Raw genomic sequence first — 26,964 nt, 5'->3', positions numbered from 1 at the left:
ATATACCGAACAAGAGAGGCCCCAGGACTGAGCCTTGTGGGACACCACTTGTAACTGGTTTGGAGTCTGACATGGCTCCAGCAATTCTAACCATGTGGGTTCTGTCCTTGAGCCAGTTTGCAACCCATCTAGTGACATAGGGGTTTATATTTAAGCTGGTGAGCTTATCTATAATGCCCGAGTGGGGTATTGTATCGAAGACTTTTGCGAGGTCCAGATAGGCTGTGTGGACCACCTTCCCTTCATCAATGGCCTTGGTGACTGTTTCAAAGAAGTCAACCAGGTTTAAGAGGCAGGATCTGCCCTTAACAAAGCCGAACTGGGTAGGATCCAGTGTCTGTAGGTCCCCAATATCTTTATTTATGAGGTCCATGATGATCCTTTCCATAGCTTTGCAGACCAAGCTAGTCAGGCTTATGGGGCGATAGTTTCCAGGGTCCATTGAGGCACCACCTTTGTGGAGAGGGACCACTGTTGCTGTATGCCACTCTTTGGGTACATATCCTGTAGTAAGGCTGAGATTGAACAGTAGTTTTATGTTTGGGTTTAGCTCTTCTTGGAGTTCATGTAGGACGCAGCCTGGGACACCGTCTGGTCCCATTGATGCTGTTGTTTTTGCTTTGGAGGGGGCGGCCCCCAACTGAGCATCTGAGATGGCAGGGGGGCAGCACTCTGCTGGGATAGATATTTGCCCTTATGGTGGGGAGGGGGGGGAGAAGTTTGCGCTGAACCTGTCAGCTAGGATGTTGGCAATGTCTGTGGGATCAGTGTATTTTTTGTCATTTTGGACTAATTCTGAGCATATCTGGGAATTCCCACCCAGGTTCCTAACATAACTAAAGAAAGCCTTGTGATTATTCTTAGTGTCCTGTGCAATTTTTCTCTCAAAGCTGGCCTTTGATGATTTTATGAGTGCCCTTAGTTTTTCGCTAATACTGATCAGAGATGCCTTCCCTTTTTGGGATTTTGCTCTATCATGTAGTAGCTTCCTCCTTCTATTGTATAGTTTGTTTATGGCTGGGGTCCACCAGACAGGTCGTCTGCCTTTGGAGAATTGGGTCTTAGTTTTATTTGGGATTGCATGATCCATGCATTCCTGAAGGTGTTCATAGAATGCATTTATAAAGGATTCTGCGGTCTGGGCCATATTTTCCACAGGCCCGGGGGCTTTGAAGGATTCCACCTCGGTTTTGAGGAGTGTGAAATTTGCTTTAGAGAAGTTTTTCACTGTGGTTTTCTGGGCAGGGGGTGGGGTCGGGCTGTGAATATCCAGTGAGATCAGTTTATGGTCTGATCTTACCAGTGAGGGATACACTTCTGGTCTGGAGCATAGAGTCCCCATGTTGGTGATGATCAGGTCCAGTATGTTTTCCCCTCTTGTGGGAGTGATAACAAGTTGTTCCATAGCATTTGAGTTTATGAATTCTAGGAACCTTTGGGCAAGGGTGTTGGAGCTAGAGTAATGCTCCCAATCTATGTTTGGGTAGTTGAAGTCGCCCAATATAATGGTGTTCGGAGTGACCTTCATATTTTCCAGTGTTCTCAGGAAGGCCGAGTGGGGTTCCTGGGTTTGGGAGGGTGGTCTGTAGCAGGCTATAAACTGGAAGGCAGTTTTACCCACGGTTAGTTGCACATGGATAGTCTCTGATGCTTTGTGCTTTGCCACCAACCTGGAGGTGTGGGTATCTTTGATGAATATCGATACTCCCCCTCCTTTTGTGGTTTGGTCCAAGTTTTGGGGCCGAAAAGCATGGTATGAGGTATAACCTGGTAGTGCTGGGGTGCTCTCGGGAGTCCTGAACCAGGTTTCTGTTACTGCACAGATATCGATGTTCTCCATGCTAAGGAGAGTTTCGAGTGCGTGCATCTTGAGGTTTAGACTTCTGGCGTTGAGTAGCATTACTCTTAGTTTCTTATCCCTTGTGATACCTATGGAGGTGGGTTTGTCTTTTGAGCCTTGCCTAAAAAAGGCACTATGGGGGTAGCAAGAGCCTTTGCCAATATCTGAAAGCCCAGGGGTGACAGGTGCAAGCCGTCCCTAGCAAAGCATCATGGCTTGTCGTGCATATCATCCCAAGATGACAGGCACTGGATCCCCTTTGAATGACACCAATACTTAAGCCAATTGTTGAAATTGATCATCTTGTCTTCATACTGTGGCATCATTCTTGGTGAGGGTAAGATGCTACTCAAGGTCAGGGTCATACCAGCCTGGGCTACATACTCAGGGAGCTCCTCTATGTCTCTTTTCATGTAGTCCAGGGAGGTACTTCTCAGGTCATTCACACCAGCATGGACAATGACTGAGTCATATTTGTACTTGCCTTGGAGTGACCTGAGTGCTTGTGTTATGTGGCGGATCCTAGCGCCAGACAGGCTGCTCACCGTGACCTTCTCCTTGTTCAGCCTGGTGAGCAGGACGTCAGTGTGCCTGACGATAGAGTCACGTATTACAAGTGTATCAGGTGTGTTGTTTAGCCTTAAGGGCTGTGACTGTTTGGCACACTGGCTTTGTGAGATATGTGTTGCACGTGTTTTGTTTTGGGGTAGCAGTTGCTTGTGTGTCTGCTTTGGAGGTCTCTGCTGCTTAGGCAGATCTTTATTTAGAGCCTTCGAGTATGTTTTTGTGTGATTATGTATTTAGTTTGCTGTCGTGGTAGGTCTATGTGAGACTGGAATTGTAGTGAGTGTGGTTTCCTTCTCCTCCTGACTGGTTATGCCACTACTGAGTTGAGAGAGCTTAGCCTCCAGTTTGGCTATATGGTTGCATCTCTCACATGTGTTGGAATTTGTTGGGAGGAGGAGAGGGTTGTCTGTGTACATGAGGCAGTTGTAACATTGCCTCAAGATTCCCATATTCACCAGCTGGACCAGAGAGGAGATTGACAACTGACCTTTGGACATGCTAGAATAATATTGGGAATTCCTTTATAATTGAAAACAAGGGCCAATGGGGAGCGAGGGTGTAGTGCTTTTAATTTTTAGTGCTGACTTATAATTGCTTTAGTGAGCAAGTGCCAGGTAACAAGTGCAATGTGTTACAGGTAACTTAAATGCAAAAACGACAAACAGTAACTTTCTTTCAAGCTAAGCAAGGAAATAAGTACAGTAAGCAATGCAGATATCACTAGGGATCCACAGAAGCTGAGAAGTCGCGTTTTAGGTGGAATTAGCATTCCAGGGAAATAACAAGCATACAAACAAAGCTAGATTCAGCAGGCCTGGATCTAGTCTATGCTACAGCAAACAAGGTATACCAATTTCAGTAAGATACAGTTCAAATATTCAGGCACTATAAACCTTTAACCAGAAATTCCCAGCTCAGAAGGGCAGAGTCCAGCCTCTCCTCCCACAAGAGTGCAGACCATGAACCTTCTTAATGTAAAATAACTGGCCTGAAGCCCAAGTGCTTAAACCAGAGCTAATACACTTTAAGAATAACAGACACTGAGCTCTCAATCAGCAGTTTCTAACTTAGAAGGATGAAAGCTACCTGTCCTGCCACCACAGTGCATGCCACAAACATTCCTAATGTAGAACAACTGGTCTGAAGCCCAAGTGCTTAATCCAAAAGACTTAGAATGATAGCTACACTTTAACCAAGTTACTACCAAGCAGTAATAAATACAACTGAATACTTTAAATAATGCCTGGATTAGTGCTCAAGTTATACAAACAAAGCTAGATTCAGCAGGCCTGGATCTAGTCTATGCTACAGCAAACAAGGTGTACCAATTTCAGTAAGAAGAAATTCAGATATGCATGCACTATAAGCCTTCAACCAGAAATTCCCTGCTCAGAAGGGCAGAGTCCAGCCTCTCCTCCCACAAGAGTGCAGACCACGACCCTTCTTAATGTAAAATAACTGGCCTGAAGCCCAAGTGCTTAAACCAGAGCTAATACACTTTAAGAATAACAGACACTGAGCTCTCAATCAGCAGTTCCCAACTTAGAAGGATGAAAGCTACCTGTCCTGCCACCACAGTGCATGCCACAAACCTTCCTAATGTAGAACAACTGGTCTGAAGCCCAAGTGCTTAATCCAAAAGACTTAGAATGATAGCTACACTTTAACCAAGTTACTACCAAGCAGTAATAAATACAACTGAATACTTTAAATAATGCCTGGATTAGTGCTCAAGTTATACAAACAAAGCTAGATTCAGCAAGCCTGGATCTAGTCTATGCTACAGCAAACAAGGTGTACCAATTTCAGTAAGAAAAAATTCAGATATGCATGCACTATAAGCCTTCAACCAGAAATTCCCTGCTCAGAAGGGCAGAGTCCAGCCTCTCCTCCCACAAGAGTGCAGACCACGAACCCTCTTAATGTAAAATAACTGGTCTGAAAGCCCAAGTGCTTAAACCAGAATTAATATACTTTTAGAATAACAGACACTGAGCCCTCAATCAGCAGTTCCCAACTTAGAAGGATGTAAGCTACCTGTTCTGCCACTACAGTGCAGACCACAAACCTTCTCAATGTAAAACAAATGGTCTGAAGCCCAAGTGTTTAAACTAAAAGGCTTAGAATGAGTTACAACAAGCAGTAATAAATACAATTGAGAACTTTTAAGATGACACAAAAGCAAAATAAAGTAGGAAGAAACACAAGCAGTGCAAGCTGGCACACTTGAATATGTAGCAATATTAGTCCACACACAGTTTGAAAAAATGTAATTAAATTAAAAAGGACTAAAAGCAAGTGCAGAAAGGGTTATTAGGTAGAATGTGGTAAAGAGATGTCCTGGGGGAGTGTCTTAGATCAAATCTACAGTGGGGCGGGCACTGCAAAAGCCACCAAATTTAAACTACAACCAAGAATAGGGGGGGGGGGAACAGTTTCAACACAGATGTAAGGAATGTGCAAATTATAAAAAAATATATATACTGTTTTCTATATATTTGCAGAGCAATAAGACACAGATATCAAGCAGACAATTTAGCTCTATAATACAGAATAACACAGAAAATATACTCAGCTCTATAAACTTGAAGATAGTTCTGTAAGGCTGTCTCTCAAACTGAGGTTCCAGTTTGAATACAGGTTGTTAATTAAAAGGAGACACAGCACTAGCTAAATTATATCAGCTGAAAGACAAGGCAGGAAATGGGGGGGTGGGGAAACAGTTTCAACACAGATGTAAGGAATGTGCAAATTATAAAAAATATATATACTGTTTTCTATATATTTGCAGAGCAGTAAGACACAGATATCAAGCAGACAATTTAGCTCTATAATACAGAATAACACAGAAAATATACTCAGCTCTATAAACTTGAAGATAGTTCTGTAAGGCTGTCTCTCAAACTAAGGTTCCAGTTTGAATACAGGTTGTTAATTAAAAGGAGACACAGCACTAGCTAAATTATATCAGCTGAAAGACAAGGCAGGAAATGAGGGGGGTGGGGAAACAGTTTCAACACAGATGTAAGGAATGTGCAAATTATAAAAAATATATACTGTTTTCTATATATTTGCAGAGCAGTAAGACACAGATATCAAGCAGACAATTTAGCTCTATAATACAGAATAACACAGAAAATATACTCAGCTCTATAAACTTGAAGATAGTTCTGTAAGGCTGTCTCTCAAACTAAGGTTCCAGTTTGAATACAGGTTGTTAATTAAAAGGAGACACAGCACTAGCTAAATTATATCAGCTGAAAGACAAGGCAGGAAATGGGGGGTGGGGAAACAGTTTCAACACAGATGTAAGGAATGTGCAAATTATAAAAAATATATATACTGTTTTCTATATATTTGCAGAGCAGTAAGACACAGATATCAAGCAGACAATTTAGCTCTATAATACAGAATAACACAGAAAATATACTCAGCTCTATAAACTTGAAGATAGTTCTGTAAGGCTGTCTCTCAAACTAAGGTTCCAGTTTGAATACAGGTTGTTAATTAAAAGGAGACACAGCACTAGCTAAATTATATCAGCTGAAAGACAAGGCAGGAAATGAGGGGTGGGGAAACAGTTTCAACACAGATGTAAAAAATGTGCAAATTATAAAAATATATATACTGTTTTCTATATATTTGCAGAGCAGTAAGACACAGATATCAAGCAGACAATTTAGCTCTATAATACAGAATAACACAGAAAATATACTCAGCTCTATAAACTTGAAGATAGTTCTGTAAGGCTGTCTCTCAAACTAAGGTTCCAGTTTGAATACAGGTTGTTAATTAAAAGGAGACACAGCACTAGCTAAATTATATCAGCTGAAAGACAAGGCAGGAAATGGGGGGTGGGGAAACAGTTTCAACACAGATGTAAGGAATGTGCAAATTATAAAAATATATATACTGTTTTCTATATATTTGCAGAGCAGTAAGACACAGATATCAAGCAGACAATTTAGCTCTATAATACAGAATAACACAGAAAATATACTCAGCTCTATAAACTTGAAGATAGTTCTGTAAGACTGTCTCTCAAACTAAGGTTCCAGTTTGAATACAGGTTGTTAATTAAAAGGAGACACAGCACTAGCTAAATTATATCAGCTGAAAGACAAGGCAGGAAATGAGGGGTGGGGAAACAGTTTCAACACAGATGTAAGGAATGTGCAAATTATAAAAATATATATATACTGTTTTCTATATATTTGCAGAGCAGTAAGACACAGATATCAAGCAGACAATTTAGCTCTATAATACAGAATAACACAGAAAATATACTCAGCTCTATAAACTTGAAGATAGTTCTGTAAGGCTGTCTCTCAAACTAAGGTTCCAGTTTGAATACAGGTTGTTAATTAAAGGAGACACAGCACTAGCTAAATTATATCAGCTGAAAGACAAGGCAGGAAATGGGGGGGGGGGGGAACAGTTTCAACACTGATGTAAGGAATGTGCAAATTATAAAAAAAATATATACTGTTTTCTATATATTTGCAGAGCAGTAAGACAGATATCAAGCAGACAATTTAGCTCTATAATACAGAATAACACAGAAAATATACTCAGCTCTATAAACTTGAAGATAGTTCTGTAAGGCTGTCTCTCAAACTAAGGTTCCTGCTAACTGTTTGACATAACTCACTTGGTTAGAGTTGCAGGTGCCATTTCTGAAAGCAAAAAAAGTTACCAGTGGTGTACCATAGGGTTTAGTGCTGTACTCTTTTCTATTTGTCATCTGTTTCTTTGACCTTCAGGCTAACATTCCTGGTCTATGGCTGTCCAAGCATGCAGATGATTATAAATTGGGTGTTGTTATTCTATCTTCTACTGACTCACAAATATTCTAACATGGGTTAGACTTTGTTAATAATTGGTATAAGAGCAGCAGTCTGAAACAGAACTGAAAAAAAGTTGTATATTTCATTTTGTTAAACACAAATTTCCACATCCTACCATATAGATGATACACCCCTGCAATCAGACACTGCTTTAAGGGATCTAGGCATGCCTGCTGATAATTGCTTATTTGGCTGTCACATCTCTGCAGTAGTTCAGAAAGCCTTCTATCTGACGTATCTGATTTTCAAAGGCATCTCCTCTAGATTCAAAGAACTCTTAATTCCCCTTTACTTGTTTCTCTCAAGAGCCATTGTTGAATATTATGCCTCATTTGGCATGCAGTCATCTAAACATGTCACTCGGATTCTTAACTAAAAAGATCTACAACCTCAGGATCCTCAATTATCCAGACAGACTGTCAGCCTTCTCTCTGTACCAAGTCTCTTATAGACTCCTCCATGGTGATCTGTGTCAAGACTTTAGAACCACAAAAAATCCAACCCTCCTTAATCTCTTACCCCTTCATAGAACAAATGGTTCCTCAAATAACCTGCTAACAGAATTAAACCTTCAACAATAAATGAATAAAATACATTGCCATGACAGATTCATTTCCTAAGATATCCCCACCTCTGTAACAAACTTCCACTGCATGTTAGGCAGAGTAGCAACCTTGCCACCTTCAAACTAAACCTATAATTGAATGAGCAGTCTGAAATTCTCCTCAATGCACATTATGTTGCTTTCCTTAAGGCTGGAGAGGTCCTTTTGAATATGGTTTATTGGCTACGCTTGTAATGGTCTCTACCTATGAATCTGTGAGCCTATAACAGGGTTAGAATTTCAGAATCAGGAACAGAGTTTTAGGGTTATGGTTAGGGTTTTAGGTCTAGGGTTAGTGTTTTATGTCTAGGGTTAGAGTTTTATGGTTAGCATTTTCTGGTTAGGGATTTAGGGATGCTGTTTTACAGTTTATGCTAAGAGTTTTAAGGTTAGGGTTATGATTAGAGTTTTAGGGTTTGGCTTTAGGTTTATGGGAACTTAAGTTACTTAGACTGCATTTCTTGGGCAGCAAAACACTGAAGCACAACCTTTTTCTTACAGCAGGTGTAAGTGAATGCACTGGCCACATTCACAGAAACAATTTACGTTATTTACTTACATTTGACTACTGTAATTTACATTACAAACTACTAATTGCTAAGGTTGCAAATACTTATGGATCTATTATAGTGTAAAATAAGGAAAAATGGTTTTGCCTTTGTTTATCTATTATGATTTTTGAAGGCCAGCCCTATAATTTACAATGCTTGTGGGTTAAATGGTATGAAATTGAACAGATGTTGCTGAAAGAAAAATAAAGATATAATCTTCCATCATTGCAGAATGTTCACTTGCACTGAAAGTAAGCTGCAGAAAAAGCCTTTAAAGGAAAACTCAACCCTGTAACTCTCTTACAAATCTGCTATGGGATGGCAATAAACATGCACACACTTATGCACTAATCTCAAACACAGCTATATTGAAGGAAACAGTTGTGCATTTACAGTGCTTGTTAATATTACCTGCAAGCAAATTTATTTATTTATTTTCCCACCCTTTCTTGGCAGGACTAGTCCCACTAGGCTGGTGATCTATTCTCAGGGAAGACTTAAATTGTTATTCATACTTCCCATGGGAAATTTGGCCAGGACACCATGGACTACATGTACTCTTTCTGCTATGAGATGTTTTACATCCACTTGAGCTACCAAATGGCAGATGAGACCTTGGTTTAACGTCTCACCCAAAGGATTGCACACTCAGTAGTACATCATCTCCTAATGCTAAACTGCAGTATCAGTGATGGAAGGTGGACTCAGATATCTGAGGTGGGAATAGAACCCCAGCTTTCTGATCTTCCAACATCAAAGATGAGTGTGCTACCCTTTTGAGCCACTGAGAATGCTGAGTGATAAATCATGATACAATGCAAAGCAATGTTAATAAAAAAATCACCAAATATCATATCTGCCATGACCTCATCTGAGCCTGCTGCATCCCCAGACATCATTTTCCTTGGTGCTATTCTTAGTTCTTCTTGGGTGGGTTCCTCTTATTCTGTCATTATAGGCTGTGCTGAAGCAGTACAACTTCAGTGGGGTTTTCTTAATTCAGAAATTGCTGGATGTACTCCTTCCATCTGCCATTGATGTCCTGTGGACTGGCGAGCAGGTTATTGCTGGCATCCCGGTCTGATGATTTTCTTTTTTTTATCTTTCTCTCTTTGCCTTCAACCTGAAAGAGTTTCTTTGTGCTATCTACTGAGTCACTTTCCAGAAACTGGTAGAGTGCCTCTGATGCTTCTGTTAACCTCTTTGTCAGCCAACCAATATTCCTTCTTAGTCTGGTCAGTCTTTTCTATCTTCCACTTTTTCCTAAAATCCTTCTTTCTTTTGATGGCTTCCTGGGTTTCTGCCTTCCACCACCGTTTTTCATTATGTACCTTATTTCCATACCTGTCTCAGTTGCATATCTATTCTATAGTCCTCACGCATGCTGCTTTGAGGTGCTGCCATTCTTCTTCAACTCAACCCATTTCCTCTTCTTCCCTAGGTACCAGAGCCCTGAGTATTCTTTGAACTCTTGTACTTTCTCCCAGTCAACTTCCAGGTCAGCCTAGTCTCTGATGACCTTGGAGTCTTCTCTGACAACTGCCTGCAGCTGACTGTGGCAACCAGTGGTTTATGCTGTGGGCCAACTGTTTCACCGGAACTGACTTTGCAATCCCTGATTATATCTCAGTGCCCTTTCCTTAGTAGAAGGAAGTCTACTTGAGTTGCATGCTGGCCACTCTTGTATGTGATCTTGTGACCATCTTTCTCTTGCTGAACCATATGTTGGCCACCATCAAGCCATTTTAGCTAAAAGAACTCTAGAATGGCCACTTCTTCTTTATTTCTGTTGACCCACCCATGTGAACCCAGGCAGTCCTCATATATCATATTTCTCAACTATCCAGATTTTTGCAGAATGTCCAAATTTTTGCCTCATATTTTGGTCTGTTCTTTATTAAATTTGTGTTTTTTCTGGAAAGTCACTGAGGAATGAAGTCATTCAAGAATGATAGACACTTGAGTTTCAGACCTCACACCCTTCTGAATTAACACAAATCCTGTTATTCTAGCAACTTTCTAAGTTTATAAGAGCAATTATTAAAATCTGTCCCTATTTTTGGGCCTTTTTCACATCATTATTTTAGACTTTGTCCAGATTTCTTGTGCTAAGAGGTTGAGAGGTATGCATGTACTGTTCTCTCTGCCCCGATATGTGCATTCATGTCACCCATTATCGACACCAACACATGCCGTCCTGCTTTATCTAGTAAGTCCTGCAACTGCTGTGTGACTGCACTCTTTTTCCTATCACAACCCTGCTGCAGGGCATAGGCTGAGATTATGAATACTGCCTTATCTATAGACTGAAGTCTGAGTGCCATGAGTCTGTTACTAATTCTGATGATATTCATCACTGCCTTCTGAAGCCTCTCTCACCACAATTCCCACACCATTTCTAGTAGTTGCCTCTGGATCCCAAGCCAAGTGGCTTTGCTGCTCTGCCTTTCCATCTTGCCTCTTGGATACACAGGATGTCCAGCCAGAAAAAGCAGAAAACATCATAAAAATTAGGAAAAATATAGAGACCAGAAGTAAAAAGTGTTACCTGGGAACATAGCTCTTAACTTATTTACTTGCCTCTTGGATACACAGGATGTCCAGCCAGAAAAAGCAGAAAACATCATAAAAATTGGGAAAAATATAGAGACCAGAAGTAAAAAGTGTTACCTGGGAACATAGCTCTTAACTTATTTACTCAAGAATCAGGGACAAAGCCAAAAATAATGAAATCAAAGGGCCCAAATCTGGGACAGTCCTTAAATATTACTCTTTTTCAATTAGAAAGATACTGGAATAAAATATTAACCTCTAGCTGACCATGTTTGCAGACAATTGCAAATTGGGTGCTGGCACAGAATCCCCCCAGTGACACAAATACCTTCCAACAAGGCCTGACAGTGACAGACAAATGCAACAAATACTATATAGGTGAAAGCATGTGTAAATTCAAATTACGCTTTCAGGAACATATTATGGACATTAAAATAACTAGTTGTGATAATCCTCTTGCTATACATTTTAGAAAAGACCATTCTGGTAGTTTTAAGTTACTGAAAGGTTACATTTTAGAGCAAGTGGAGGTAGATTTAGGGGAAATTACAATGATAAAAGAAAAGTTATGGTACAAAGAAGCACTTTTAATTTTGAAATGTGATACCCTGATTCCCAGGGGACTTCACACTGAACTCAATTTGGAAATATTTAATTGTTTAATGAACTTCATTGTGTTTATTGTGTAATTGAGAAACTACTCTATATTGAAAAGTGGTGTTGTAGGGTTTTGTACTCCTTGAAGGCTGTTTGGCCGAGGCACTACAGAAAACGAATAAAACTTTCTTTTTGGTGTGAAGACTGTTGGCTATTCTTTTGGTGGTTGCATTCTGACACAGAGAAATATCTGGTGTCAGAGCCACAGACTAAAACTCAGTGCCAACAAATGCATAATAGTATCCTTCAGGAAGATGGCTGCCACTGGAGTCTACCACATTGAAAGTACACCCCTAAGAGTAGACCCACAGATCTGGGAAAGCATGTAGACAGCAACCTGGCCTTTGACCATCATGCGTCTACAGTGGTAAGAAAATTATTCTATGGTGCTCAACATATATGCAAGGGTATGGAATCTAGGTCCAAGGATGTCATTGTTTTACTGTACTCGTCCTTCATTAAAGAAATCATTCAGTACAATCCCACCTTTGATATGAACCTGATAAGGCATATGCAACAACTGGAGCACCCACAAAAGTTTCTCACAAAAATAATACAGGGAGTAAACAACATGTCATACATAGACCACCTCAAAATCCTGTCTCTTGGTATCATACAGGCTGCTGAGAGGTGATCTATGTCTGGCCTACAAATCATCCACTGATTCCACTCGGATGAACCTGTTCACGTTCAAATAGCATCAGAATTACCTGATCTAGGGACATTAACCTTCCCTGCAACATAGATAGGTCATGCTGGAGGGACAGGTATGTGTCTCAGAGACTATTCCCTTCTATAGAACAGGCTTGCTATCCATGTCAAGCAGAACTATTCCCTATCCCAATTCAAGTGTAACTTGGACTAGTGGATGAGGAATTATCAATTTACCATTGGTCTGGCTCCTAAGCCTCTAACAGATACAGGCAGCCTGTAAATGCTTGACCGCCCATGCCCAAATCTATATATACTCCAATCACCTATGTAGCAAAGCATCAACATGCATTTTCTAAAGATATAAATTATGAAACTTTGTCATTAACAACCTACTGTAATCCTCAGTGATATATTAGAAATTTAAAAGTGTTACTAATACATGGCAAAGATATGAGGCAAAATCAGGGCATTCCACAGAAACAGGGAGGGTCAGTCTATGCCAGGATCCTACGAAACTGTACAAAAGAAAACACAACTAAGATGCCTGTAAAATAACAAAAAAAAAAAAAAAAAAAAACTTTTTATGTGCATTTTGCAAACTGGCCACATGAGGGCGTCATCAGAAAGCCAATAAAGCATGAAGACAGCAACATTTTTTTAATGTATGTAATTTCCCAAACTGCCAAAACTTAACATTTTGAGCTTAAAATTTCAGGATACCATCTGTGGTCCTCCACTGCCTGAACTATAAAATTAAATTTGCCAGTACACATCAAACATGCAGTTTGTTAAAATACCTGGGGGATGCCATTTACTATGACACAGCAGTTCAGAAAGGTCCTTAAAATGACTTCTCTGAAAATTTCATATAGTTTAAAAGTTATGACATTGTACAACAATTGAATAGTTAATATGGGTGGAGGGACTGTTTTGCTTTAAAATATGCTACAGAAATAAAATTATTATACATAAACTACTACATGTAAAATTCAAACTGCAAAAAATACAGATGCTCATTTTATAAAAGTAGAGAGGCACTCTATGATGTTCATAGTACAGATACTACTTCATGCACAGTGACGGGAAGGCACTTGCCCTTGGGGTTTGTACATCACAAAACCTTTGGGCATGTGGCAATCTCTGCAGCATGCATACCCCTTTGTGTATTGATATAACTTATTTTCACACTCAGGTTTGCAACAGTCTTTTCTTATGAAAATATATATAGGTGTTCTAGTGTAAATGTAATGATACATGCTTTTCCCTGCAGACATATTTCCTGCTTATTCTGAGTTGCCTGCATGCATACCTCTCAACCTCTTACTGCAAGAATTCTGCACAAAGCCAAAAATTATGGGGGAGCCTAAAATAAGGGACAGCTTTTAAATACTGCACTTATAAACTTTGCTAGAATACCAATTTTGCATTATCATGTATTCTCAGAAAGCTATGATGTCTGACACTTGAATATCATTAACTGGTGAATTCAATCCTCAAGGATTTGCCAAAAAAACACAAATTTTAGGAGGAGCAGACTAAAAGTATGAAGTAAATGTTCAACACCGGAGGTATACCCTTCACTGGTGAGATCAGACCATAAACTAATCTCACTGGAAGTCCACATCCCGCCCCCACCTGAGATAAAAAAGACCACAGTGAAGAACTTCTCAAAAGCCAACTTCACACTTCTAAAGGCTAGTGTGGTCTCTTTTAAGGCCCCCGAGACTGCGGAAACCATTACTCAAGCTGCTGAATCACTTACAAATGCCTTCTACCAGCACCTACAGGACTGCATGGATCAGGCAATCCCAAACAAAACAAAGACTCTTTGTACCAAAGGCAAGCGTCCAGTTTGGTGGACCCCAGCCATAAACAAGCTCTACAACAAAAGGAGGAAGCTACTACAAGATAGAGCAAAATCCTTAAAAGGGAAAACACCCTTGATCATTATAAGTAAAAAACTAAGATCTCTCATAAAATCTTCCAAGGCAAATTTTGAGAGAAGAGTCGCTAAGGACTCAAAGGACAATCATAAGGCCTTCTTTAGCTATGTTAGAAACCTGGGAGGAAACTCCCAGATATGCTCAGAATTAGTTCAAAATGATGTAAAAATTACTGAACCTACAGACATCGCCAACATACTGGCTGACAGGTTCAGTGCAAATTCCCCCCCCCCAAAAAGGTGAGATATCTATACCAGAGAATTATAGCCCCCCAAACATCTCTAACGCTCAGGTGAGAACTGCTCTCTCCAAGGCAAAAAACACAGCATCCATGGGACCAGATGGTGTGCCCGGATGTGTGCTCCATGAACTCAATGAGGAATTAAACCCGCAGTTAGGCAGCTGTTTAATCTTAGCCTCACCTCAGGATACGTGCCTAAGGAGTGGCGTACGGCAACTGTGGTCCCACTTCACAAAGGCGGTGCCTCCACCGACCCGGGAAATTACCGCCCCATCAGTTTGACAAGCTTGATCTGCAAAGCTACGGAGAGGATCATAATGGAACTCATAAGTAAAGACATAGGAGACTTGCAGACTTTGGATCCGACCCAGTTTGGCTTTGTCAAGGGCAGATCATGCCTTTTAAACCTGGTTGACTTTTTCAAAACAGTCACCAAGGCCATCGATGAGGGAAAGGCAGTCCACACAGCCTACTTCGACCTGGCAAAGGCTTTCGACACAATACCCCACTCAGGTATCATTGAAAAACTCATCAGCTTAAATGTAAACCCATACATCACAAGATGGGTTGCAAATTGGCTAAGTGACAGAACCCACAGGGTCAGAGTTGCTGGCGCCATGTCAGACTCAAAGCCTGTCACAACTGGTGTCCCACAGGGCTCAGTCCTGGGCCCTCTCCTGTTCGGCATCTACTTTTCAGAAGTACAAGCAAACACAGGAGGATTATGGCTGACAAAATTTGCAGATGACTGCAAACTGGGCGCCATAGTTGAGAACACATCTGACACAGATATCCTTCAAAAGGGTCTTATAGGAACGGAAAACTGGTGCCAGAGCCATGGCCTAAGGTTAAACGCCAAAAAATGCATAGTCATACCCTTCGGGAAAAACAAGGTTACCCCTAGCTACCATATAGGCGGCAACCCACTAAGCACAGAAGAGGTTATCAGGGACCTGGGTACCCAGGTTGACAGTAACCTTTCATTTGACACTCACGTAGCCAAAGTAGTTAGGAAGACCTTCTACATTGCCCACCTGATCATGAAGGGATTCACATCTAGATCAAGGGAAGTCATCGTCCCCCTGTACTCATCACTCATCAGACCAATGATTGAGTACAATGCCCCATTCGGAATGTATCTGACACGACACCTGCAGCAGCTGGAAAGGCCCCAAAAGTTCCTCACCAAAAGGATAAAGGGTCTCAAAAATATGCCCTATGCTGCCCGACTGAAGGAACTTCAGCTCTATTCAGTCGCCACCGCCTGCTCAGAGGTGACCTGTGCCTGACATACAAGGCCATGTCCAACCCAGAATTGATGAACATGCTTCACCTCAGAAAATCTAGATCCCTCAGAACTACAAGGGCGGGAGACCTAAACCTTGACACAGTTATTAATAGGACATGCTGGAGGGACAGATTCATCACCCAGAGACTCCCTATGCTGTGGAACAAAATCCCGGTACATGTGAGGCAGAGCACCTCGCTGGCTTTGTTCAAGAGAAATCTTGACCAATGGATGGGAGACCGCAGATATACCCCAGGGATTATCTCAGTGTCACTTCTTGACAGAGGCACAGCAAAATAATGGGCATAGTATCCTCCAAACTTAAGGGGTGGCGAAAGCCACAAAACTCTGGGCTAGGCTTATAAATGCCCTTGGGCAGATAGCCTAGTATGAACCTATGAACCTATAAAAACATGGATGTTCTGTAAAATTCTGGACAGTTGAAAAGTAATGCCTGCACACTACATTATACAGTTGCTCTACTAAACACGTAATGATTCGTGCTTTTCCTTGCAGTCCAGTACTCTTTACTTATTTTAAGTTACCTGTCTGCACACCGCTCAACATCTTAGTGCAAGAATTCTAGACATAGCAGGTCACAGTCTCAGTAGTTCACTATGTAGCATACTCACTTTTATGCTGGAAGATCAGAAGGCTGTAGGTTCTCTTCCAGTTGGCTTATTTTTGCAGTACTGACACTGCAGTGCAGCATAAAGGGGATGCTGCACTTTTGAGAATGCCATCCTTTAGATGAGATGTTAAATTGAGGCTCCATCTGCAAGAGCTGATGGTAGCTAAGAAGGATGTAAAAGATCCCATGGGACTTATTAAAAAGAATAAGGGAAGCTCCCCAATACATGGCCAAATTTCCCTTCGTCAGTAAGAAGACCACCTCAGATCTCCCCTGAAAAGAGGCTGTTGGTAAGTGGGAAAAACCTGACCAATAATGTTTAAATAAAATAAATAAATATCATGTGGATGCCTTCAATAACATTGCCTTGTTTAGTGTTAGCATTCCCCGATCATCAGATTTGTATTACTCAACCATAATGTGCGTAAAAATACAATTTTGTGTTTAGGTATTAATTCAATCATATGCCTGCGATTTAATGAATACCAAAAAGTCTGAAAAGCAGATAAGACTCTGCAAGGATGTTAATTCATGGTTTTGGAGAAAAATCATGGAATATTTTATTAATCAACAGACTTTGAGATCCTAAGCAAAACTTAGAATAAAAATGCTTATATGTCAGAAATCAAAACATTTATATCAAGACTTAAGATATGTTGCAGAAAGAGTACTTAAAGGAAATAAATATTGTGTTCAGAATGTATTTTAGCATCTCCAGATTTTAGTACGTATTTATAGTGTATACTGATATATCAGAGGTATGATGGCCGCGGTGGTGCAGCGGTTAGAGTTGTCACCTCACACCAAGAGGTTCTCCCATTCGATTCTCAGCTGGAGCACCTTCTGTGTGGAGTCTGCATGTCCTCCCCGTGGTCGAGTGATGCATAAAGACATGCAGGTAGGTGCGTGCGTGAATGGGTGTGCCTTCTTTGAAGGTTGGGCGTCAGGCTGGCAACTCGGCACCGTAAAACTCCACTGCCAATCATTAGCAGACCGGAGTTCTGCTGTGGCGACCCCTAACCGGGAAAAGCCGAAAGACATTACTTACTGTTACATCAGAGGTATGCCTAAGGCAAGTGCTATCATAAGCCTCTAGATGGGGAAGAATACCTTATATACTGTTTGAGTTGTAAGTTAAATGACAAAAATAGGATTCTATTATTAAATGCTAAACTTCTTGTCTTTTTTCTCCCTATTTACTGTCTCTGCTATGAATAAACAACAATAAAGCATTTAAAATATTTTAAACTGACTGTTTTTCTCCACTAGAACAGTACCGTACTGTACTGTTCATAGGTTCATAGGTTCATACTAGGCTATCTGCCCTGGGGCAATTATAAGCCTAGCCCAATTCTGTATGGCTTACGCCACCCCTTGATTTGAGTATACTGTGCCCTTTTTAAGGTTTAGTTTACTGTGCCTCTGTCTAATAGTGACACAGGAGTAATCCCTGGGACAAACCTACGATCCCCCATCCACCTATAGAGATTCTTCTTGAAGAGATTCAGTGAGGTGCTCTGCCTCACATGAACTGGAATTCTATTCCAGAGTGAAGGGAGCCTCTGGGTTATGAACCTGTCCCTCCAGCAAGTTCTATTTATTTCTGTGCTGAGGTTCAAGTCCCTCGAGTGTGTGGCTCTAAGGGATTTAAATTTACTGAGATGGAGCATGTCCATTAATTCTGGATTTGACATAGCTTTGTATGTCAGGCACAGATCGCCTCGAAGTAGGTGGTATGCAACTGAGTAGAGCTGGAGTTTTTTTAACCGATCAGCATATGGCATCTGTTTGAGACCCTTGATCCTCTTGGTGAGATACTTTTGGGGTCTTTCTAATTGCTGCAGGTGTCGGGTAAGGTACATCCCAAAAGGGGCATTGTATTCTATGATGGGCCTGATGAGGGATGAATAAAGGGGCACGATTACCTCTCTTAATCTAGATGTGAAACCCTTCGTGATGAGGTGGGCTATGTAGAAGGTCTTTCTAACCACTTTGGCAATGTGGTTTTCAAAGGAGAGATTGTTATCAACTTGGGTCCCCAGGTCCCTAATAACTTTCTCTGTACTTAATGGGTTTCCACCTATGTGGTAATTTGTGGGCACATTGTTTTTGCCAAAGGGTATGACTATACATTTTTTGGCATTTAGCTCTAAACCATGGTGCTGGCACCAGTTATCTGTCTCTGTGAGACCTTTTTGAAGGATGTTTGTGTCAGCTGGAGAGTTGATTATGACACCCAGTTTGCAGTCGTCTGCGAACTTGGTGAGCCATAGTCCTCCCACGTTTGCCTGTACCTCGGAAAAGTATATACCAAACAAGAGTGGTCCCAGGACAGAACCCTGTGGGATGCGACTTGTGACCGGTTTCGAGTCTGACATGGCTCCAGCAACTCTCACTCAGTGGGTTCTGTCTTTGAGCCAGTTTGCGACCCATCTTGTGACATAGGGGTTTATATTTAAGCTGGATAGCTTATCTATGATGCCTGAGTGGGGTATTGTGTCAAATGCCTTTGCAAGGTCCAGATAGGCTGTGTGGACTACCTTCCCTTCATCTATGGCTTTGGTGACTGTTTCAAAGAAGTCAACCAGGTTCAAAAGGCAGGATCTGCCCTTGACAAAGCCGAACTGGGTAGGATCTAGTGTATGTAGGTCCCCAATGTCTTTGTTTATGAGCTCCATGATGATCCTCTCCATAGCCTTGCAGACTAAGCTAGTCAGGCTTATGGGGTGATAGTTTCCAGGGTCCGTAGAGGCTCCACCTTTGTGGAGTGGGACCACTGTTGCTGTACACCATTCTGTGGGCACATATCCTGTAGTGAGGCTGAGATTGTATAGCTGTTTTATTTGAGGGATTAGTTCCTCTTGGAGTTCATGTAGGACGCAACCTGGGAAGCCATCTGGTCCCATGGAAGCAGTGTTTTTTGCTTTTGAGAGGGCAGCCTTCACCTGAGCATCAGAGATGTTTGGGAGGCAGCCCTCTGCCGGGATAGATACTTGCTCTTTTGGGGTGGAGAAGTTTGCACTGAACCTGTCTGCCAGGATATTGGCGATGTCTGTGGGTTCAGGGTATTTCTTGTCATTTAGAATCAACTCAGAACAAGTCTGAGAGTTGCATCCCAGGTTCCTAACATAACTGAAAAAAGCCTTATGATTGTCTTTGGTGTCCTGTGCAATTTTTCTCTCAAAGCTGGCCTTGGAGGATTTTATGAGGGATCGTAATTTTTTGCTAGTACTGATCAGAGATGCCTTCCCTATTAGGGATTTTGCTCTATCATGTAGTAGCTTCCTCCTTCTGTTGTACAGTTTATTTATGGCAGGGGTCCACCAGACTGGACGCCTGCCTTTGGATGATTGGGTCTTGGTTTTGTTTGGGATAGCATGATCCATGCATTCCTGGAGATGTCCGTAGAATGCGTTTATATAGGATTCTGCAGTTTGGGCCATAGTTTCCACTGGCCCTGGGGCCTTGAAGGATTCCACTTCGGTTTTGAGAAGTGAGAAGTTCGCTTTTGAGAAGTTTTTCACTGTGGTTTTCTGGGCTGGGGGTGGGGTCGGGATGTGGACATCCAGTGAAATTAATTTATGGTCTGATCTTACCAATGAGGGATATACTTCTGGTGTGGAGCATAGAGTCCCCATGTTGGTAATGATCAGGTCTAGTATGTTGTCCCCTCTTGTGGGAGTGGTGACTAGTTGTTCCATAGCATTTGAGTTTATAATTTCCAGGAACCTTTGGGCTAAGGTGCTGGGGCTTGAGTAGTGCTCCCATTCAATGTTTGGGTAGTTGAAGTCACCCAGTATAATGGTGTTCAGAGAGATCTTCATGTTCTCCATTGTTTTCAGGAAAGCCGAGTGGGATTCCTGACTTTGGTTTCATTTTCAAAAAACTTTTGCCCCACCCCAGAAAAGCTTGCTGCAGTCTCCAATTCATTGATGTCATCAAGGCCACTGAATACAGGTGGTCATTTCTCTCACCAAAGTGACATCACCACTACTGCCCTAAAAACTCACCCATGCTGTGATGTCACAGCTCCCTGGTTCTTCCCCTACCATACAGAAAGTAAAGGCTAAAACAAGAAAACATTACATGAGTCAAGTGTCCTGCTGTGATCTGTCAATCACAGCAGGTAACAGCTCAAATTGCCCGTAGCACTTTGAAAGCTAGGGAAGTTACATATGAAGGGGGATGTGAGATGAGTCAAAGTAGTACAATTCAGGCTTCACAAAAGACTGCATGTAGTTTAGCCATTCTAAAAAGAAGCAGCAGTAAAACGCACATTGAAAGTCTGTTCCGTGGCATTTGCACTTTTTGTGTTTTACGTAGTCATTGAATGCCATGAAATGTTACTTAAAATTAACTGACTAAACGACAGCAGTGTGTGTGCATGTAAAATCAATGCAGTGACAGGAGTTTTAGGAAGAAAGAGGCATGCATGACATATTTTTTTTTACAGACAAGCTATGCATTGTGGGATACCTAGAGGCAGACTAAACAATCAGAATTACTTCAAGATGCCAGACACCATGTGGTCAGACTCAGAAATTATGTATAAAAATACTTAAAAACCTGTAAATAGTCCCAGAGTGGTGTTAAAATGTAGGAAACACCAAACCATGATGAAATAAACATGTTTTTTGAGTCTCCTTTAAGCAAGGCAGAAACCAAGTAGTCTGCTACTGAGAGGTACTGGTTGGCAATAAAGAGCATACACTGTGTTCACAGAAATATTACCTCCTCAGCCAGGAGTTCATGTTAGTGAAAGACAATATTCTCTTCCCCTTATATGGTTAAATCAGCAGCAAACCAGAAACATGAAGTTTGACAGTGGAAGGCTCTCCTTACAACTATTCAGATTCACAGTACAATGCAAGTACATGATTAACCAAGTACCATAGAGTGGTAGCTCTTGCTGGGTTCATTTTGATGTATGGTTCATCAAGAACACTATGTCACTTGCCCACCTGCAGCCCCCCAGTTTTAGGCCCACTAACTGGGGTGTGAGCTTGACTCACCACAATACAGACATTAATAAAAAAATGCAAAATTGTACCATGAATGCGAAGTAAATAATAATGCTGAAAATACTATATATATATATATATATATATATATATATATATATATATATATATATATATATATATATAAATATATATATATATACACAAACACACACACATATGTATATATTTACATACATATATATATATATATTTATATTTTTACATACATATAAATATATATATACATATACTAAATATACATATCTACATATGTATACGCATACACACACACACACACACACACACACACACACACACACACACACACACACACACAGGTATGTTTTCAGAAACTCAAACTTCATATGGTCAAGACCATATGTTCAACATTCCCAAAACTCGAATGAAGCAAAACAACCAAATCTATGTTTTTGCAGGGTGACTGTGCCACCCACACCTCCTGCAAATATTATATATATATATATATATATATATATATATATATATATATATATATATATATATATATACCAACTCTGTGGTACACACACACACACACACACACACACACACATATATATATATATATATATATATATATATATATATATATATATATATATATATATATATGGGTCTACTTCATAAGATCGACAGACCATTTGATCGACATTCATTTGGTTGACAACCAGTAGTCAATGCACTTAACAGGGATTTGCCCCCCTCCCCAATGTTGTGCAACCCTGGAGTTGATATATAGGACAGGACAGATGGCGGATTTAACAGGATCTCAGTCATAAACACACAATACAACAGAAGACAGACATTTCTGTCTAAAACTAAGCAGGAGAGTGCTCAACGGAAAAAAAATCCCACATTAGTATCAACAGACAAATCCGGAAACAAATCAAATCTGCAAAAGCTTAACAGGAGACTAAATGAGCATTCTGTGCAAAGGATAACTGTAAAGTTTTGTTAGTTAGGTTAGAAATGTTAAGGGAAACACTCAAAAACGTGCTGAGTTAGCTGAAGAAGACAGTGCTTATATTCAAGCAGAAGACATTGTAAACTTGTTGGCCTTTACATTTAATGAAAATTTCACCCATTTATCACCTCCGGTCACTTCTGATGAAATTCCCCCTATGAGTCCATTGCCTGATATCACAAAAGAAGAAGTCATCACAGCACTCTGTAAAGCTAGAGTCACAGCGTGTATGAACCCTTACGGAATCCCAGGGTGCCTATTAAATAGCTGAAGCATGACCTAGCACACCAATTCAGTTTGCTATTTAACAACACTCCCTAGGCAGGCTTTGCTCCAGTAGAGTGGAGGACAGCAACAGTCACCCCTTTGCACAAAAGAGGGCCATCAATAGACCCAGGAAACTACTGATCATTAAGGCTGACTAGATTGATAAGCAAGGAGAATCATGAGACTAAAAACCCCTTTTTTTAAAAGAGTTTCCACATGAAAAGACAAATGGTACAGTGGTTAGTGTGTATGCCTTTCAATCCCAAGGTGCAAGGTTTGATTCTCACCACTGGAGAAAGCATTACAGATTGAAGGTATGTATATTTTTTGCCCTGAGAGGAAGAGAGACCAGATAGCGAAGCGGTTAAGGTATTCGCCTCCCATACACAAGGTACAAGGTTCGATCCTGACCTCCGGCCAATGCATTATTTCTGGCCATTGCATTATCTACTTGTGCTTCTGTGGGGGTCATTCCCCCAAATCATGCTGAATGTTTCCATCTGAAACACACCCATAAATCAAAGACAATTAAAAGGGGAGAATAAACAAGAAAGTACTCAGCGCTAAAGTACCCCAACACAAATAGAGGAGGAAACAGACTTAGTCGAAGAATAATGTAAGCAACTCCAAACAGCATGTGGGATGATTACAGAACAGATATGTGGCCAAGCAAGCGATAGAAAAAAGGTACTTAAAGAAAGGTTACTGAGGAAGTCACGGAAGTCATCAAAAGAATGGAGGAGTGCAGGACAAAGTGGGACATGGAAAAGAAAGACTAGGCCAGGATGGCTAAGAAGGAAGCTAAGAATGGAGTTCTACCAGCTTCTAGAAAATGACCGCAGTACTTGGCGAAAAGATACTATCAGGCTGCAAGACAAACACAGAAAGATAAAGTCAGACACCCTTCTGCTCACTAGGCCCACCAGCCTCCAAGCTGCATAGAAAATGAAAAACATGGAAACTGAGCTACTCCATGTCCAGCCTGACCGTTGGCAAAGCCTCCTACCATATCATTGTTAGTTAAAGGATCCCCACTGAGTACGATGAGAAACACTCAGTATACCTGAAGGTACAGGGAGGGCATTCAGCCTAGCACAGGACAGATGGCGGATTTAACAGGATCTCAGTCATAAACACACAATACAACAGAAGACAGACATTTCTGTCTAAAACTAAGCAGGAGAGTGCTCAACGGAAAAAAAATCCCACATTAGTATCAACAGACAAATCCGGAAACAAATCAAATCTGCAAAAGCTTAACAGGAGACTAAATGAGCATTCTGTGCAAAGGATAACTGTAAAGTTTTGTTAGTTAGGTTAGAAATGTTAAGGGAAACACTCAAAAACGTGCTGAGTTAGCTGAAGAAGACAGTGCTTATATTCAAGCAGAAGACATTGTAAACTTGTTGGCCTTTACATTTAATGAAAATTTCACCTGTTTATCACCTCCGGTCACTTCTGATGAAATTCCCCCTATGAGTCCATTGCCTGATATCACAAAAGAAGAAGTCATCACAGCACTCTGTAAAGCTAGAGTCACAGCGTGTATGAACCCTTACGGAATCCCAGGGTGCCTATTAAATAGCTGAAGCATGACCTAGCACACCAATTCAGTTTGCTATTTAACAACACTCCCTAGGCAGGCTTTGCTCCAGTAGAGTGGAGGACAGCAACAGTCACCCCTTTGCACAAAAGAGGGCCATCAATAGACCCAGGAAACTACTGATCATTAAGGCTGACTAGATTGATAAGCAAGGAGAATCATGAGACTAAAAACCCCTTTTTTTAAAAGCATTTCCACATGAAAAGACAAATGGTACAGTGGTTAGTGTGTATGCCTTTCAATCCCAAGGTGAAAGGTTTGATTCTCACCACTGGAGAAAGCATTACAGATTGAAGGTATGTATATTTTTTGCCCTGAGAGGAAGAGAGACCAGATAGCGAAGCGGTTAAGGTATTCGCCTCCCATACACAAGGTACAAGGTTCGATCCTGACCTCCGGCCAATGCATTATTTCTGGCCATTGCATTATCTACTTGTGCTTCTGTGGGGGCCTTTCCCCCAAATCATGCTGAATGTTTCCATCTGAAACACACCCATAAATCAAAGACAATTAAAAGGGGAGAATGAACAAGAAAGTACTCAGCGCTAAAGTACCCCAACACAAATAGAGGAGGAAACAGACTTAGTCGAAGAATAATGTAAGCAACTCCAAACAGCATGTGGGATGATTACAGAACAGATATGTGGCCAAGCAAGCGATAGAAAAAAGGTACTTAAAGAAAGGTTACTGAGGAAGTCACGGAAGTCATCAAAAGAATGGAGGAGTGCAGGACAAAGTGGGACATGGAAAAGAAAGACTAGGCCAGGATGGCTAAGAAGGAAGCTAAGAATGGAGTTCTACCAGCTTCTAGAAAATGACCGCAGTACTTGGCAAAAAGATACTATCAGGCTGCAAGACAAACACAGAAAGATAAAGTCAGACACCCTTCTGCTCACTAGGCCCACCAGCCTCCAAGCTGCATAGAAAATGAAAAACATGGAAACTGAGCTACTCCATGTCCAGCCTGACCGTTGGCAAAGCCTCCTACCATATCATTGTTAGTTAAAGGATCCCCACTGAGTACGATGAGAAACACTCAGTATACCTGAAGGTACAGGGAGGGCATTCAGCCTAGCACAGGACAGATGGCGGATTTAACAGGATCTCAGTCATAAACACACAATACAACAGAAGACAGACATTTCTGTCTAAAACTAAGCAGGAGAGTGCTCAACGGAAAAAAAATCCCACATTAGTATCAACAGACAAATCCGGAAACAAATCAAATCTGCAAAAGCTTAACAGGAGACTAAATGAGCATTCTGTGCAAAGGATAACTGTAAAGTTTTGTTAGTTAGGTTAGAAATGTTAAGGGAAACACTCAAAAACGTGCTGAGTTAGCTGAAGAAGACAGTGCTTATATTCAAGCAGAAGACATTGTAAACTTGTTGGCCTTTACATTTAATGAAAATTTCACCCATTTATCACCTCCGGTCACTTCTGATGAAATTCCCCCTATGAGTCCATTGCCTGATATCACAAAAGAAGAAGTCATCACAGCACTCTGTAAAGCTAGAGTCACAGCGTGTATGAACCCTTACGGAATCCCAGGGTGCCTATTAAATAGCTGAAGCATGACCTAGCACACCAATTCAGTTTGCTATTTAACAACACTCCCTAGGCAGGCTTTGCTCCAGTAGAGTGGAGGACAGCAACAGTCACCCCTTTGCACAAAAGAGGGCCATCAATAGACCCAGGAAACTACTGATCATTAAGGCTGACTAGATTGATAAGCAAGGAGAATCATGAGACTAAAAACCCCTTTTTTTAAAAGAGTTTCCACATGAAAAGACAAATGGTACAGTGGTTAGTGTGTATGCCTTTCAATCCCAAGGTGCAAGGTTTGATTCTCACCACTGGAGAAAGCATTACAGATTGAAGGTATGTATATTTTTGCCCTGAGAGGAAGAGAGACCAGATAGCGAAGCGGTTAAGGTATTCGCCTCCCATACACAAGGTACAAGGTTCGATCCTGACCTCCGGCCAATGCATTATTTCTGGCCATTGCATTATCTACTTGTGCTTCTGTGGGGGCCTTTCCCCCAAATCATGCTGAATGTTTCCATCTGAAACACACCCATAAATCAAAGACAATTAAAAGGGGAGAATGAACAAGAAAGTACTCAGCGCTAAAGTACCCCAACACAAATAGAGGAGGAAACAGACTTAGTCGAAGAATAATGTAAGCAACTCCAAACAGCATGTGGGATGATTACAGAACAGATATGTGGCCAAGCAAGCGATAGAAAAAAGGTACTTAAAGAAAGGTTACTGAGGAAGTCAAGAAAGTACTCAGCGCTAAAGTACCCCAACACAAATAGAGGAGGAAACAGACTTAGTCGAAGAATAATGTAAGCAACTCCAAACAGCATGTGGGATGATTACAGAACAGATATGTGGCCAAGCAAGCGATAGAAAAAAGGTACTTAAAGAAAGGTTACTGAGGAAGTCACGGAAGTCATCAAAAGAATGGAGGAGTGCAGGACAAAGTGGGACATGGAAAAGAAAGACTAGGCCAGGATGGCTAAGAAGGAAGCTAAGAATGGAGTTCTACCAGCTTCTAGAAAATGACCGCAGTACTTGGCAAAAAGATACTATCAGGCTGCAAGACAAACACAGAAAGATAAAGTCAGACACCCTTCTGCTCACTAGGCCCACCAGCCTCCAAGCTGCATAGAAAATGAAAAACATGGAAAAACCCCGAGCTGACCTTCCAAATCCTACCTACAT

Source organism: Protopterus annectens, chromosome 3.part1, assembly GCF_019279795.1.
Source record: "Protopterus annectens isolate FY-2018-M chromosome 3.part1, PAN1.0, whole genome shotgun sequence".
In the NCBI taxonomy this organism is placed as follows: domain Eukaryota; kingdom Metazoa; phylum Chordata; order Ceratodontiformes; family Protopteridae; genus Protopterus; species Protopterus annectens.
Note: the sequence above shows the minus strand (reverse complement) of the source record.